Source organism: Ruditapes philippinarum, unplaced genomic scaffold (assembly GCF_026571515.1).
Source record: "Ruditapes philippinarum isolate M1 unplaced genomic scaffold, ASM2657151v2 ctg6432_1_1_1_1, whole genome shotgun sequence".
NCBI lineage: Eukaryota > Metazoa > Mollusca > Bivalvia > Venerida > Veneridae > Ruditapes > Ruditapes philippinarum.
The window spans coordinates 131,525-145,434 of NW_026867037.1; the positions used below are offsets into that span (position 1 = coordinate 131,525).

Below are 13,910 nucleotides of genomic sequence, written 5' to 3' on the forward strand. Positions count from 1 at the left end.
GTGTAGTATACAACTGAAATATAATGTCGCAAACTCAGGCACCAAACTTTTTTGATCATTTTAGAACGAGGCCGACTTTTCTACTGTCAAGAAAATTGCATACTGCCAGTAACTTGAAAATTACAAAATCTCTTCAGGCATAAAGATTTGGCAGAAACCATAGCAGAGCAGCTTCTGCTTGGGTTACCACGGTGATTGGATTTGACTGGTTCACAGAATTTCTCTCTACACTTCACTGACATAGACTGGTTTTATGTTGATTACATGAATATCTGGTAAATAGAATCAGTGCAAAGGAAAAGCTGTATTAAAACAAGATTATGTGGAATTTTACTCTGGTATATATAAATAGAAATATCTTGGTATGTACTTTGTTGTGGATTTTATGTGTGGGAGTTTTCGTTTCACCGCATTTTGTATAACTGTGTCATGCATGAGTTGATACATTGTTTTAAAAGATATTAAATGCCCTATAAAACAACAGTTACTTTGCTGTTTTAACGAACATAATTTTTTTTAACAAGAAATGTATTAATTTTACAAACATCATGTATATTTTACTGTAGGTTAATTGACGACATTTTTATTTGTTTAAATACCTGTTAACGAAAGAAATTTTATTGGTGACTGTTTCAGAAATCCTATATTAAGTACATGTTGAAAATATATTTTTATGTGATTAGCAAATTAGTACTAAATCTTAGTTTATTGGTAATGTCATAATTCTAAATTTGTGAAGGGAGACCTTAGGTGACCTTTAAGTGTACAGGCCAAGTACAGCCATTTAACCACTTTTGTAAATATGAGTTCAAATTATATCAACAAATTACATGTCAGTTATTGTAAAATTTGAGTACAAATTATGAAAGTGTTTGTAAATTTGAGTACAATATAAAAAGGTTTTGTAAATTTCAGTACAATATAAAAAGGTTTTGTTAATTTCAGTACAATTTAAAAAGGTTTTGTAAATTTCAGTTCAATATAAAAAGTTTTTGTAAATTTCAGTACCATATAAAAGTTTTTGTACATTTGAGTACAATATAAAAAGTTTTTGTACATTTGAGTACAATATTAACATGTTTTTTTTTTTAATTTGAGTACAATACCAACAACAGTTTTTGTTAGCTTATAATAGGCAGATAATCAGCCTGTCTTCAATATAATGTGTTCTCACATTCTTATGAGATTTAAGCGGAAATTTATCTTATCATTTGATTATTGGGAAAAGCTAGTGTCTGCAAATTGATTTGACTTTTTTTTAATTTTTACTTTAAGTAGCCAGTGTTTGTTTATATTTTAGAATAAGAGGCCATTTTTTGTTAATACATGTATATTTAAGCATAAGTAGTGAGTGTTTGTTTAATATATTTTAGCATAAGAAGACTGTTTGTTTGTATAAAATTTTTAGAATAAGTAGCCAGGATATCTTAGAATAAGTAGCCAGTGTTTGTTTATATTTTAGAATAAATAGCCAATGTTTGTGTATACTTTAGCATAAGTAGCCAGTGTTTGTGTATATTTTAGCAGAAGTAGCCAGTGTTTGTGTATATTTTAGAATAAGTTAGCCAGTGTTTGTGTATACTTTAGCATAAGTAGCCAGTGTTTGTGTATATTTTAGAATAAGTAGCCATTGTGTTTGTATATTTTAGAATAAGTAGCCAGTGTGTTTGTATATTTTAGAATAAGTAGCCATTGTGTTTGTATATTTTAGAATAAGTAGCCATTGTGTTTGTATATTTTAGAATAAGTAGCCATTGTGTTTGTGTATATTTTAGAATAAGTAGCCAGACACTGTTTGTAAATTAGTAGCTAGTTTTTGGTTTTACTTAACTATAATTATGTTGCCAGTGTTGGTTTTACTTTTCCATATGTAGCCATTATGTTTGTGTTTATTTAAGCAAAAGTTGTGTTTGTTTTTTATATTAGCATTAGTAGACAGTGTTTTGTATATTTTAGAATAAGTAACCAGTGTTTTTGTATATTTAGGATAAGTAGCCAGTGTTTACATTTATTTTAGCATAAGCAGTGTTTGTTTTTATACAAACATAAGTAGACAGTGTTTGTTAATATTCTAGAATGATTATTTTAGAATAAGTGGCCAGTATTAGTAAATTAGTAGCTAGTTTTTTGGTTTTACTTAACTGTAATTATTTAGTCAGTGTGGGTTTTACTTTTCAATAATTATGTAGCCATTATTAAGTGATTGGTTTTATTTTAGCATATGTAGCCAGTGTTTGTGTTTATTTAAGCATAAATTGTGTTATTTTTTATATAAGCATTAGTAGACAGCGTTTCTTTTTGTTTTATCATATGTAACCAGTGTTTGTATATATTTTAGAATAAGTAACCAGTGGGTTTGTATATTTTAGCATAAGTAGCCACTGTTTACATTTATTTTAGCATAAGCAGTGTTAGTTTTTATATAAACATAAGTAGACAGTGTTTTTTTGTTTAATTTTAGCATAATTTAAGCCAGTGTTTGTTTTTATTTTAGAATAAGTAGCCTGCGTTTTTGGTTATATTGGCATAAGTAGTGTTCTTACATTAGCATAAGAAGATGATAAGTATTCAGTGTGTTTTTTTTAGCACATTAGTAGCCACTGTTTGGTTTTAATTTAGCATAAGTAGACAGTTTTTTTCTAATCTAGCATAAGTTTCTAGAGTTTCGTTTTTTATTTTAGCATTTTAGTATGAATATCTCAGCTTTAATTCTGTTTAAGTATAAGTAGTCTTGCTTTGTTACTTATTTAGCATAAGTACATCTAGTTTGCTTTTAGCATAGCATAACATTCACCTGAGGTTTGTTTCTTATAATAATACCAGCCGTATATTCACCTGCTCGTAATAAACAGAAACTAGGATAGCGTTGCTGCCAAGCTATTCTGCCTCATTGATTTTGTCACAAAATATCAGCCATGCATTCAGTGGGGAAACCTACTGTGTGGAACAATTTATCTGAGAAAATTGATGATTGCAGAAGTTTGAGTGGTTACCGTGGCAACAGAAAGGTTTGTCGACAGGTAATTACTTAGACTATGTCTCAGGTGTACCTGACATGGTTTCCAGTAGATAGTTCAATAGCATTTTATCATGCTGCAGTGAATTTCTATAGATAGTTCAATATTAATGTTTTAGTATGCAAGCTGTAATGTATTCCAGGACAACTTTTCAAATTGGTATTATCGAAAATATTATAGTTTTCTGATAATTCATTGTACCAGTTATTGGTTGACAGTTTTAACTGTTCACAATTCTAATGATTTTTTTTATGGATTATGCTTAATGTAAGTTCAATGTTTTTATTATTCTTATAATTTTTTTCTTTTGAAATGCATGTACATTTATAATATAGTTTCACTAGGTATTAGCTCTATAAGAACAAATGGAAAAAGAAAATTAATGGTTTACTTCAATATAATGATAAATTACTTATGTTTATTTGGCTTCATTGATAAAGAATTATTTGGCTCATTTAAATGTATGGTATAATTTTTTTTAAATAAAATGCTTGCGCATGAGCATGGTCAAGAAATATTGATTAATATTGGATATGCTTGAATTGCTTGCATTAGTAACAAAATACATATGAGAGTATTGGTTATGTAAATTGCTTGCACTGAGCAAGTACAGGATACATGAGTATTGGTTATGTAAATTGCTAACACTGGTACAGCATACATGAGTATTGGTTATGTAAATTGCTTACACTGGTACAGGATACATGAGTATTGGTTATGTAAATTGCTTACACTGGTACAGGATACATGAGTATTGGTTATGTAAATTGCTTACACTGGTACAGGATACATGAGTATTGGTTATGTAAATTGCTAACACTGGTACAGCATAGTTACATGAGTATTGGTTATGTAAATTGCTAACACTAGTACAGGATACATGAGTATTGGTTATGTAAATTGCTAACACTGGTACAGCATACATGAGTATTGGTTATGTAAATTGCTTACACTGGTACAGGATACATGAGTATTGGTTATGTAAATTGCTTACACTGGTACATGATACATGAGTATTGGTTATGTAAATTGCTTACACTGGTACAGGATACATGAGTATTGGTTATGTAAATTGCTTACACTGGTACAGGATACATGAGTATTGGTTATGTAAATTGCTTACACTGGTACAGGATACATGAGTATTGGTTATGTAAATTGCTTACACTGGTACAGGATACATGACTATTGGTTATGTAAATTGCTTGCACTGGTACAGGATACATGAGTATTGGTTATGTAAATTGCTTACACTTTTAAAGGATTCATGACTATTGGTTATGTAAATTGCTTACACTGGTCCTAGAAACATGAGTGTTGCTTATATGATTTGCTTACACCTGTAAAGGATTCGTGAGTATTGGTTATGTAAATTGCTTACACTGGTACAGGATACATGAGTATTAATTATGTAAATTGCTTACACTGGTACAGGATACATGACTATTGGTTATGTAAATTGCTTACACTGCTACATGATACATGAGTATTGGTTATGTAAATTGCTCACACTGGTACATGAAACATGAGTATTGGTTATGAAAATTGCTTACACTGGTACAGGATACATGAGTATTGGTTATGTAAATTGCTTACAACTGGTACAGGATACATGAGTATTGGTTATGTAAATTGCTTACACTGGTACAGGATACATGAGTATTGGTTATGTAAATTGCTTACACTTGTACTAGATACATGAGTATTGGTTATGTAAATTGCTTACACTGGTACAGGATACACATCATTAATGGTTATGTAAATTGCTCACACTGATACAGGATACATGAGTATTGGTTATGTAAATTGCTTACACTGGTACAGATACATGAGTATTGGTGTAAATTACTTACACTGTTACAGGATACATGAGTATTGGTTATGTAAATTGCTTACACTGGTACAAGATACATGAGTATTGGGTTATGTAAATTGCTTACCACTGGTACAGGATACATGAGTATTGGTTATGTAAATTGCTTACACTTGTACTAGATACATGAGTATTGGTTATGTAAATTGCTTACACTGGTACAGGATACACATCATTAATGGTTATGTAAATTGCTCACACTGATACAGGATACATGAGTATTGGTTATGTAAATTGCTTACACTGGTACAGATACATGAGTATTGGTGTAAATTACTTACACTGGTACAGGATACATGAGTATTGGTTATGTAAATTGCTTACACTGGTACTAGATACATGAGTATTGATTTGGTAAATTGCTTGCACTGGTAAAAGATAGAGAAACAAGTATTGGTTTGGTAATTTGCTTGCACTGATACATGATTATTCCTCAGCTTGCTGGTGGCTTTTAAATATACACCCAATCAACCAGTTCAAACCCAGATTTGCTTACACATCTGTGCTGTCTAAGGATAATTCTGCACTGTTTACCTGTTAAGGGTAAAGGAATAGTTATATTTCTTGCACCAGTACAGAATAATCAAGTATTTGTTCTGTAAATTGCTTGCAACTGGTAATTATACAGAAATAATAGGCTTAATGGCTTGAAATGATGAATAATTAAGAAGTGATTGCTTTAATTGTTTGCACAAGTACAGATAAGGCAAGTATTGTTGCTTAATTGTTTGCACCAGTACAGAAAAGACAAGTATTATTGCTTGCACCAGTACAGAAAAAAAAGTATTGTTGCCTTAATTGTTAGTACCAGTATAGATAAGACAAGTACTGTTGCCTTAATTGCTTGCACCAGTACAGAAAAGACAAGTATTGTTGCCTTAATTGCTTGCACCAGTACAGAAAAGACAAATATTGTTGCCTTAATCGCTTGCACCAGTACAGAAAAGAGTATTGTTGCCTTAATTGCTTGCACCAGTACAGAAAAGACAAGTATTGTTGCCTTAATTGCTTGCACCAGTACAGAAAAGACAAATATTGTTGCCTTAATCGCTTGCACCAGTACAGAAAAGCTAGTATTGTTGCATTAATTGCTTGCACCAGTGCAGAAAAGACAAGCGTCATAATTGCTTGCATCAGTAGAGGATAGGAAAGTAATTGTTGTGTAAACTGCTTGCACTGGTAAATAATTAAGGAATGCTAGGCTTTATTGCTTGCACTGGTGCTTTGATGATGCGTTTGATATTTTGATATGTTGATATGCTAAATAATGATCAAATTTATATCTTGCTATTATAACAGAATTTATGTCTTGCTATATTTGACTTTTAATTGGTTGAAAATGGTGAATAATTTTAGTGAAGAGTTGTCATTTCTTCTCAAAAGCATTTTGATACTGATAACTTACAGGATAGGATAATTTCATTAGTAACAATAATTTTTAAATATGTTTCATTTGTATGGAACTTTTAACTTTTGGACACTGTTGAAGGAAATAAAAAAGCATCATAGCTGAGCTTACTTTAAGAATGCATAAACTAGTGTTTTTATCAGAAGAATGAGGGAGGGTCTTTGAAGTGTACTCCCTTTGGATTCATTCTTTTTTTACATTAGAAGATACTTAAAGCAGAATCACTGAATCAGGTGGGCTTTTGGCTGATATATTCTTAGCATTAACAGTCATTTTATTTACAGTTTATCTGCAAATTGAAATCAGCCATGCATATTCAATTCAATCCTGTAAAATCCAGCATATCAGTGTTAGTTTAGTTTAAACATATACATGAATTTATTTTATCTGGATTTCGAAACATTTTAGTTGCAACTTAAATCAATCTCTTTTGAGTATGTGTCCAGGAACTTACCAGTACTGGTGTCATATGAGAAATCATGACTGTGACCCGAGGAGGGCTCAAACCCATGATCCCTTGGTTGAGAGGCAGACACCTTAACCACTAGGCCACTGCTCCACAGCATATCTATGTTAACCATTTGCATGCTAAATATCTTAAACGGATGTATCTCATCTTTCAGTTTAGACTAAACCAATCATTATTTTTAAGGAAATTTTTAAAAAAGTTTTGACTGAGTAGAAAACATTTGAATAGATACAGACCATGACGAGATGTCATGTATGTGCTGGCTGATCTTGGTGTGCACTGGTAGCATGTGTATATTGACAGAAACTGCTGCCAGCAGGTTAAAGGTCAAACTGTCACAAAGTTGCTTTACAGAGGATATTTGTTTGTTTTTTTTAGTGGATATAGATTGACTCATAGTATTTCACAAAAAGTGAAAATCATAAAATACTTTCAAGAGATGAAAATGTAGACAGATAAATTGTTTATTATAATGACATGTGTTACAGCATACAATATAAACATATTTTTACAAAATAAAATAAATCATCACCCGGCCCCAAGTCACCTTAAATAGCAGACTAAATTAAGCATATATAGGTCTGAAATGTCTAAACAATAAATTTTGCCACTTTACGAATATTGTCAAGCTAAATGACCTATACATTAAGAATATGATTGGGGGGAAAAAAGAAGATGTAATGATTATAATTATAAGATGGTTATTTCATTGGATCCTAAAAAAGGCACTGCTGAGAATTTTTGATACAACAGGACTGGATTTTAAAAAAAAATATTAAAAAAAAATAGATTTAAGTGTACTGCTTTTTTTAAAGTTTTGTTTTTTCCAGAATGCGATAATTTCTATTGCACAAAATGACCCAAAAATGAAAAATGTTTAAACACAAGTATAATGGGCTGAGAATCACACAAAATTGATGTTTAAATCAAATCTGAATATTTTCTTTATTACCTTTTTTCCTTTGTAAGAGCCCTAGTTGATCTTTATATAAATTTCAAATTTCATTGCTTTAAAGGCCCATTTTTGTCTAAGAAATGCTTTTACTTTTATTTCTCAAAAGCTTTTTTAATTTTGGTGCACTTTTACAGTGCAAAAAGTTACTCTTTGGCCATTTATCGGAACCATCTTTTTCATCTGTTGCTTTTGGCAATAAGTACAGTTATAGTGAAGTTGTATTTTGTGTGGAAGTCAAATTACTACTTTGCTTACATTTTGCCACTTTTATGACAAATTATTTCACATTAATTGCAGCTATGTTAAGGTAACAAGCATCTAACATTTCTCTAGGACCATTCTTTAAATATTATGTAATTCATGTTTGCTCTTTCTAAAGAAGTAAAAAATTATTTGTTTCTGAGGCATAATGTGCCTTTAAGCCTTTTGGACCTCAGTGGAGCTCCTTTAAAACAATGTAAAGTAGGTGATTTATCATTATCAGTATAAAACTGCACGCATTACTGGCTGAAACACTTGACTACCAGTCTGAAGCATTATTCTACCTTATCAGATCCAGTCAAAAACATAAGTCCCAAATCTTGATTCATTTCACACACGTTCAAACAGTTAAGCGGTCATGCATCAGCTAGCTATGTGCCGTTAGGTAAGATGTTTTTCCGTTAGATCGGTGAATTATGTTTCGCTACCATGCATAAATTTATTCACCATATGTACGATAACAGTATATCCCTCATTTTGAATTCTCGCTACAGTGAGCGTTCCTTCAAGCCTGGATGAGCGAACGGATTTTCGCAGTCTGTAATAGGCTAAGTGATGTATAAGCTTGGATGAAACCCCCCTGTCTAATCAGATTTTTGTACAGATGCAAGATTTATTAAGAAATCGTGCACTGACCGTAACTGGTAGACGAGCCTGAAATAATGGCTTGATTAAATAGCTTAATGAATAAAACACACCTATTGAAGCTCAAGGCAATTTCCCTCTGTTTTGTACTGTATATATTTTTTATATATTTTGTTTCCGGTAATTTCATCACCTTGTTTCTGTTAAAACAGGATGATTCAAAATAGAATTGAAATATATCTAATTGAATTAAATTACATTGGTTTAAATGGTAAAAAAAATTAAACTGTTCATAATAGCCTCTGGTTTTGAAGAAAAAACTTAATATTATACAAAATATAAATTTCATAGTTTTGATAAACTTTGTTAAGAAGTTTTTTTATTTAATCATAAGCTCAGAATTTTTGAAAATTTGCAAATATTTTGTAAATTTTCATAAATTTCAATAAATAGTTTCATCATTAATCAATTTGTAAACAAGAAAGACAACTCTTATATGCTTAATTTAATTATTGTTCTCTCCCCTAGTTCAATACATGTAAAATAGCCACTAAAATATTGTACCATAATATTACACGCTCTTTCTCCGTTTATGTACTCTTTAGAAATAAGAAAATATACTGAAACTAGTACAAAAATATTACTAAATATTATTATTCCCTTAAAATTATCATTTAGCCTCATAAATTATATTTTTCAGGATTATTTCCCTTTGTTACCCTCCTGCAGTATGGATTTCCCCGTGAATGGCCTCTAGATATTGATAGCTAACGGTAACACAGCTGGAGTCATTCAAGTGATAAGGGAAAACTATTGAGCCATAGTACGGTTGTTATGCTTGAATTATAGATCGGCCAGACTCTGTACATGCTATTGATTCTGCTGGCAAAAAATACACGCATCGCTGCATTTCTTAAAGGAAGGGAAATTTATGGTAAGACTTATTTTTTTATTAATTAGAAAACTTTAGTTTTCTCTCTAATTTCCGTTTTACTTTTAGAAGAAAGTTGTAAACAATTTTATAATTAATTGTTAGACAGGTATTGATAATTAACTGGATAGAGTTTTAAAATGTCTATTATTTTGTATTGAAAATATATTGACAAATACACACCATTTTCATTTGACTTCATACATGAGTACATGAAGGTTTTAGTGTACTAAAAATAGATCTAATTTTTTTTTACAGACTGGGGAATCCCCTTTTATTGTTTTAATATAACTGACTAATAAATGTGTTGTACTATAGATAAGCTGAAGCATTACATTTCTGGCATTAAATGTCACAAAATGAAATAATGGTGCAATATGTAATGTCATTTAACAAGTTTAACAAGTGATGACATTACATTAAGATAGAAGTTAATTAGATAGGCATAAGTTATATATCTAAATGAAAGAATATTGGAGAGGTAGAACTTCAACACTTAAACAGGGGAATAAATGATGTCTGAAGTGTTAGGTTTTAAGTAGGAGTTACCCTTTAAGAGAGGTGGTCTTTAATTTGGTTGGAGGGGGAATTACAACAATAGAAATGTTAAAAGATAAAAAAGAGAAAAAAAGGAATCCTTAAAGAACACCCAAAACTGCAAAATTGAATAAGATATGTTGCAAACTATTTTATTTGCCCCTTAGCACCAGTTAAAATTTAACTTGAAATTTCTGTTCATCCTGTTACACAGGAGCAGATATACATGTATCCTGTTAAACAGTTAAAGGGAGGTATTATAACGTCCTGTTATAAAGGTTGTCATATGAATATGTTAGGTTTTTAGCTGGTATTATTATAAAAAATCATTATAGGTTCTCTAAGTAACTGTAAGGTATATTGTTCCCTATTCAAATAATTATCACTTCAAGTTACTTGTAATTAACACCTTTCTTTGTAAAGAAAATGCATCTCTAAATGCACTATACATTCAAAACATAATATAAAAAGTATTTGCTATATTGAAATTTCTATTACCCAGAAATGCCCAGTATTACCCAGAAAACCCCGGGTTTTCCCAGTATTACCCGTTGGGCTGGGCAATACTCATAAAACCCGGGTTTATGTCAAGAGAATTACATGTTTAAATATATTAATGGGATATGAAATGCAGGTATTAATCCTTTACCTCATATATACGCGAAACAACGCACTTTCGACCCACCCTCTTTTAGGCCTCAAATAGTGAAAAAATGTCCTATTTGGGCCCCAAACACATGTTTTCGTTTGAGAAATGTTACTAAAAAAAGTGAGCACTTTTTCAGCGCTGCCCCCCATCCAAAAGATATATCAGGGGATTGCCAGAAGGGGGATGTGCCCCCTTCTGTTTGGGGCTTTGAAGGGGGGCGGTAGTCCCCCTCATATCCAAGAAAATTTTGGACTTGTGAGAGGCTAAAAATGACCCCAGGTCGATCATAAGGTAACGTGTAACCAACGCTGAAAAGCCTTTGACTCTATCTCAACTGTTCCACTAGCTAGCTGATAAAATATTCAAATGGAAAAGTAAAATGCCAGTCTTAAGTAAGTGTTAGATTTGGATACTTCCCCTTTATATCAGAAGTGGCCATTTAGGTATGGTTTGACTGTACCAGTAGAAAGAGTGAATTTTAGACATGCATGAAAATGAAAAAAAAAAATGTAGTGAAAGAAACCACTAGTCTTGTATTATACCTGTAAGTTATTGTAAAATCAATAGAGAAGTTCAAAGTCATTGTTAACACCTTAATTTTCTTATCAGGGTTTCTATTTTATTTAGTTGTCTTCAAACCATGCATGCATTGAATAGAATGTAAATGTATAACGTAAACCCATATTGTTACGACAACTTTCTTTGTATCTCCGTATATGAAGAAAAAGAATATCATTTATAATTCTCGTGAGAGACAGTCATGCACTAGGGTAATCTACTTGAGGATATCTTCTCAATTGAAGTAGAAAATCTTTTGATTTATTCATGCATGCCTATGTCGCCATGCTTTATGGATATTGATTATCTAGTCGAAAGAAAAACGTTATCATGCGAGAATATTGTAAGCCTTTATTAAAATCATTTTAAAGTGTTCAAATACATCAGGTTGCGATAAACCAGGATTTAGTTTTCTAAGCGTTCAATTTTGTATCGCTCGATATATTACAGCGCTTGTTTAGCGACCGTTTTACAGTTATTATATACCCTTTTATCAAATTTTACATCATACAGTGCAGTCATTAACCATGATAATGATATATTTAGTGAATTTTTATAGCATGTATCAAACCTTGCATGGAAAAATATTCGTTTTTAAGTAATTTACAATGTATACATACAGTTTATCAAAGTTCTGATTTTTTTTTCTTTTTAAAAAGTTTTGCATAAAAGATAATAAGAAGCATGAAAGAAAATAATGTACTTGTCAAACACACATTTTGCTATGTCCATATTTATAGGAACAATATAATTAGATGTTCATTATTGGGGAAAAGAAAATAATTCAAGACAAATGTACATGTATACACGCTGGCAAATTTCAAGAATTTGACCTTGAACTAGGTTAAAGATCTAGAATCATTCTTGGTCAAGGATATACTTATATTGGTAATCCTATCTTGATAGCCAGGCAAAGTTTAGTTATGTCCTTAAATAAGTCAGTTAATATACATTTGTTGACACTAAAAATTGTTTGGATAAATTGAAAGTTTGATCTTGAAGGTCAAGGTCATTTGGGACTCAAGGTCATATTTAAATATGCCAAAATCATGTTCTTGCCTAAGAGATTTGTTGTGTCCATGCATTCTAAAAGAGATTAATGATATATGTTTATATAAACGTCATGATTATCCAATGAAAATGATTTTACAAACAAAAGACTACCCGGTACGGCTCTGAAACTTATCTCTGGTTTAAGAAAGAAGTTTACCATAGGTTTTGTTTTTCTATCAGATATTGCAATTAAGTGACATTATGCTTATACTTTGCTGTCAAGTTGAACTCCGAATTAGCTTCTATATATGTTATTAAAGATTGACTATTGTAATTGACCAATCATTGATGATATATTTGTGTTTAGAAAATATAAAATGACTGCTGAGGGTTTGCCTTTGAGTGGCAGATTTGCAGCCATCGTTTATCCCATGGGACAAAATGGGTTTGAATTACTATTCAATCATGCACTTACCATAAGTTATTTTGGTTTTACATGCTGCAGACTTACAATAAGTTATTTGGTAATTATACTGTATGCTTTCATACTAGGCATATCAATATAAAATGTCACTTGAATATTAGTACAATTAGTTTGAAATAGAAAATATAGTGAATGTTTGTGTGTCAAGTGTTTAATTTACAATACTGATAAAGAATTTCACTTGCATGGTTTAATACTTCCTGTTACACTTGAAGGATTTGATAGACCCCCCTCCCCCCTCCCCGACAGGGTGTAGCATGTTGACACCACTTTCTATCTCTGATTTGAAAGTCATTTACTAGCATTTACAGTTTAGCTTTGTTGATGTGACATCATATAAAAGATGATAGTTATGTCATAGAGGTATATCTCAGGGAAGCTGTGATGTCACACAGTTAAAATGACGGAAATGCTTTAAAGTTATTTTATGTTGATTCACATTCCTCATGATTTCCTATCCTGTTAAAACTACTTTGAATTTGCAATAGAAAATTAAGGAAAAATTAGAAAAACGAAAAATTGTTTGCAGACATTTAAATTATGGATGAAAATCAATACTCTTACTTTACTGAATTTTCTGAATGGGCTTGACCAAATTTCAATAAGGAACAGTTCATTATCAATTCCCGGGATATCAAGATGTAATTTTAAGTTATAAATATAATGGTCAGCCAACTGTATAGTCTGAGACTGGTCAGACTGCATGGATTTACAGGCTGGCCTGGCTCTATACTGGTGGCTAAAGGCCTAGAACTCCCCTTTAGGTTATCCAGCATGGATAATCAGAGGGAACAGAAAATGGAGTTTAAACTTTTTTATAACAGCATGGATAATCAGAGGGAACAGAAAATGGAGTTTAAACTTTTTTATAACAAGGAACTAATTTTTTCAGAAAATTACACAAGCTATAACTTATAACCTGAAGAACCACTACAATAAACTAAATATACGCTGTATTTAATCATTAATAGAAATCAATTTTATGGCTCATTGACCATAAATAATGCCGTAAATAATGACATATTATGGCACCAATTGCCAGTAAGGGAAACTAATGATGTCTGACCCCATGGAAGGCTGCTCTCTTTGTCTAGCAATATCTATGCCAATGATTATAAACAATCAGTGGGTTTGATGACATGTTAATTGCCGCCTCATTAGTAGATAAGGTCCAATAACATTATCCAAAC

The 13,910-nt window shown here is 31.3% G+C and overlaps 1 protein-coding gene across 2 annotated transcripts in view; it reads left to right on the forward strand.

The window, feature by feature from the left end:
• Positions 1-220: 220 nt before the first annotated feature.
• Positions 221-13,910, forward strand: part of LOC132734603 (uncharacterized) — a 43,918-nt gene continuing 30,228 nt past the window's right edge. Inside the window, exons 1-2 of one of the 2 annotated variants that reach the window (XM_060721396.1) lie at positions 221-362; positions 9,269-9,502. The gene's annotated coding sequence lies outside the window, so the exon portion shown is untranslated. Of the gene's footprint in view, positions 363-3,056; positions 3,285-9,268; positions 9,503-13,910 lie in introns of those variants that run through there. The other variant, XM_060721397.1, reaches the window with a different exon arrangement.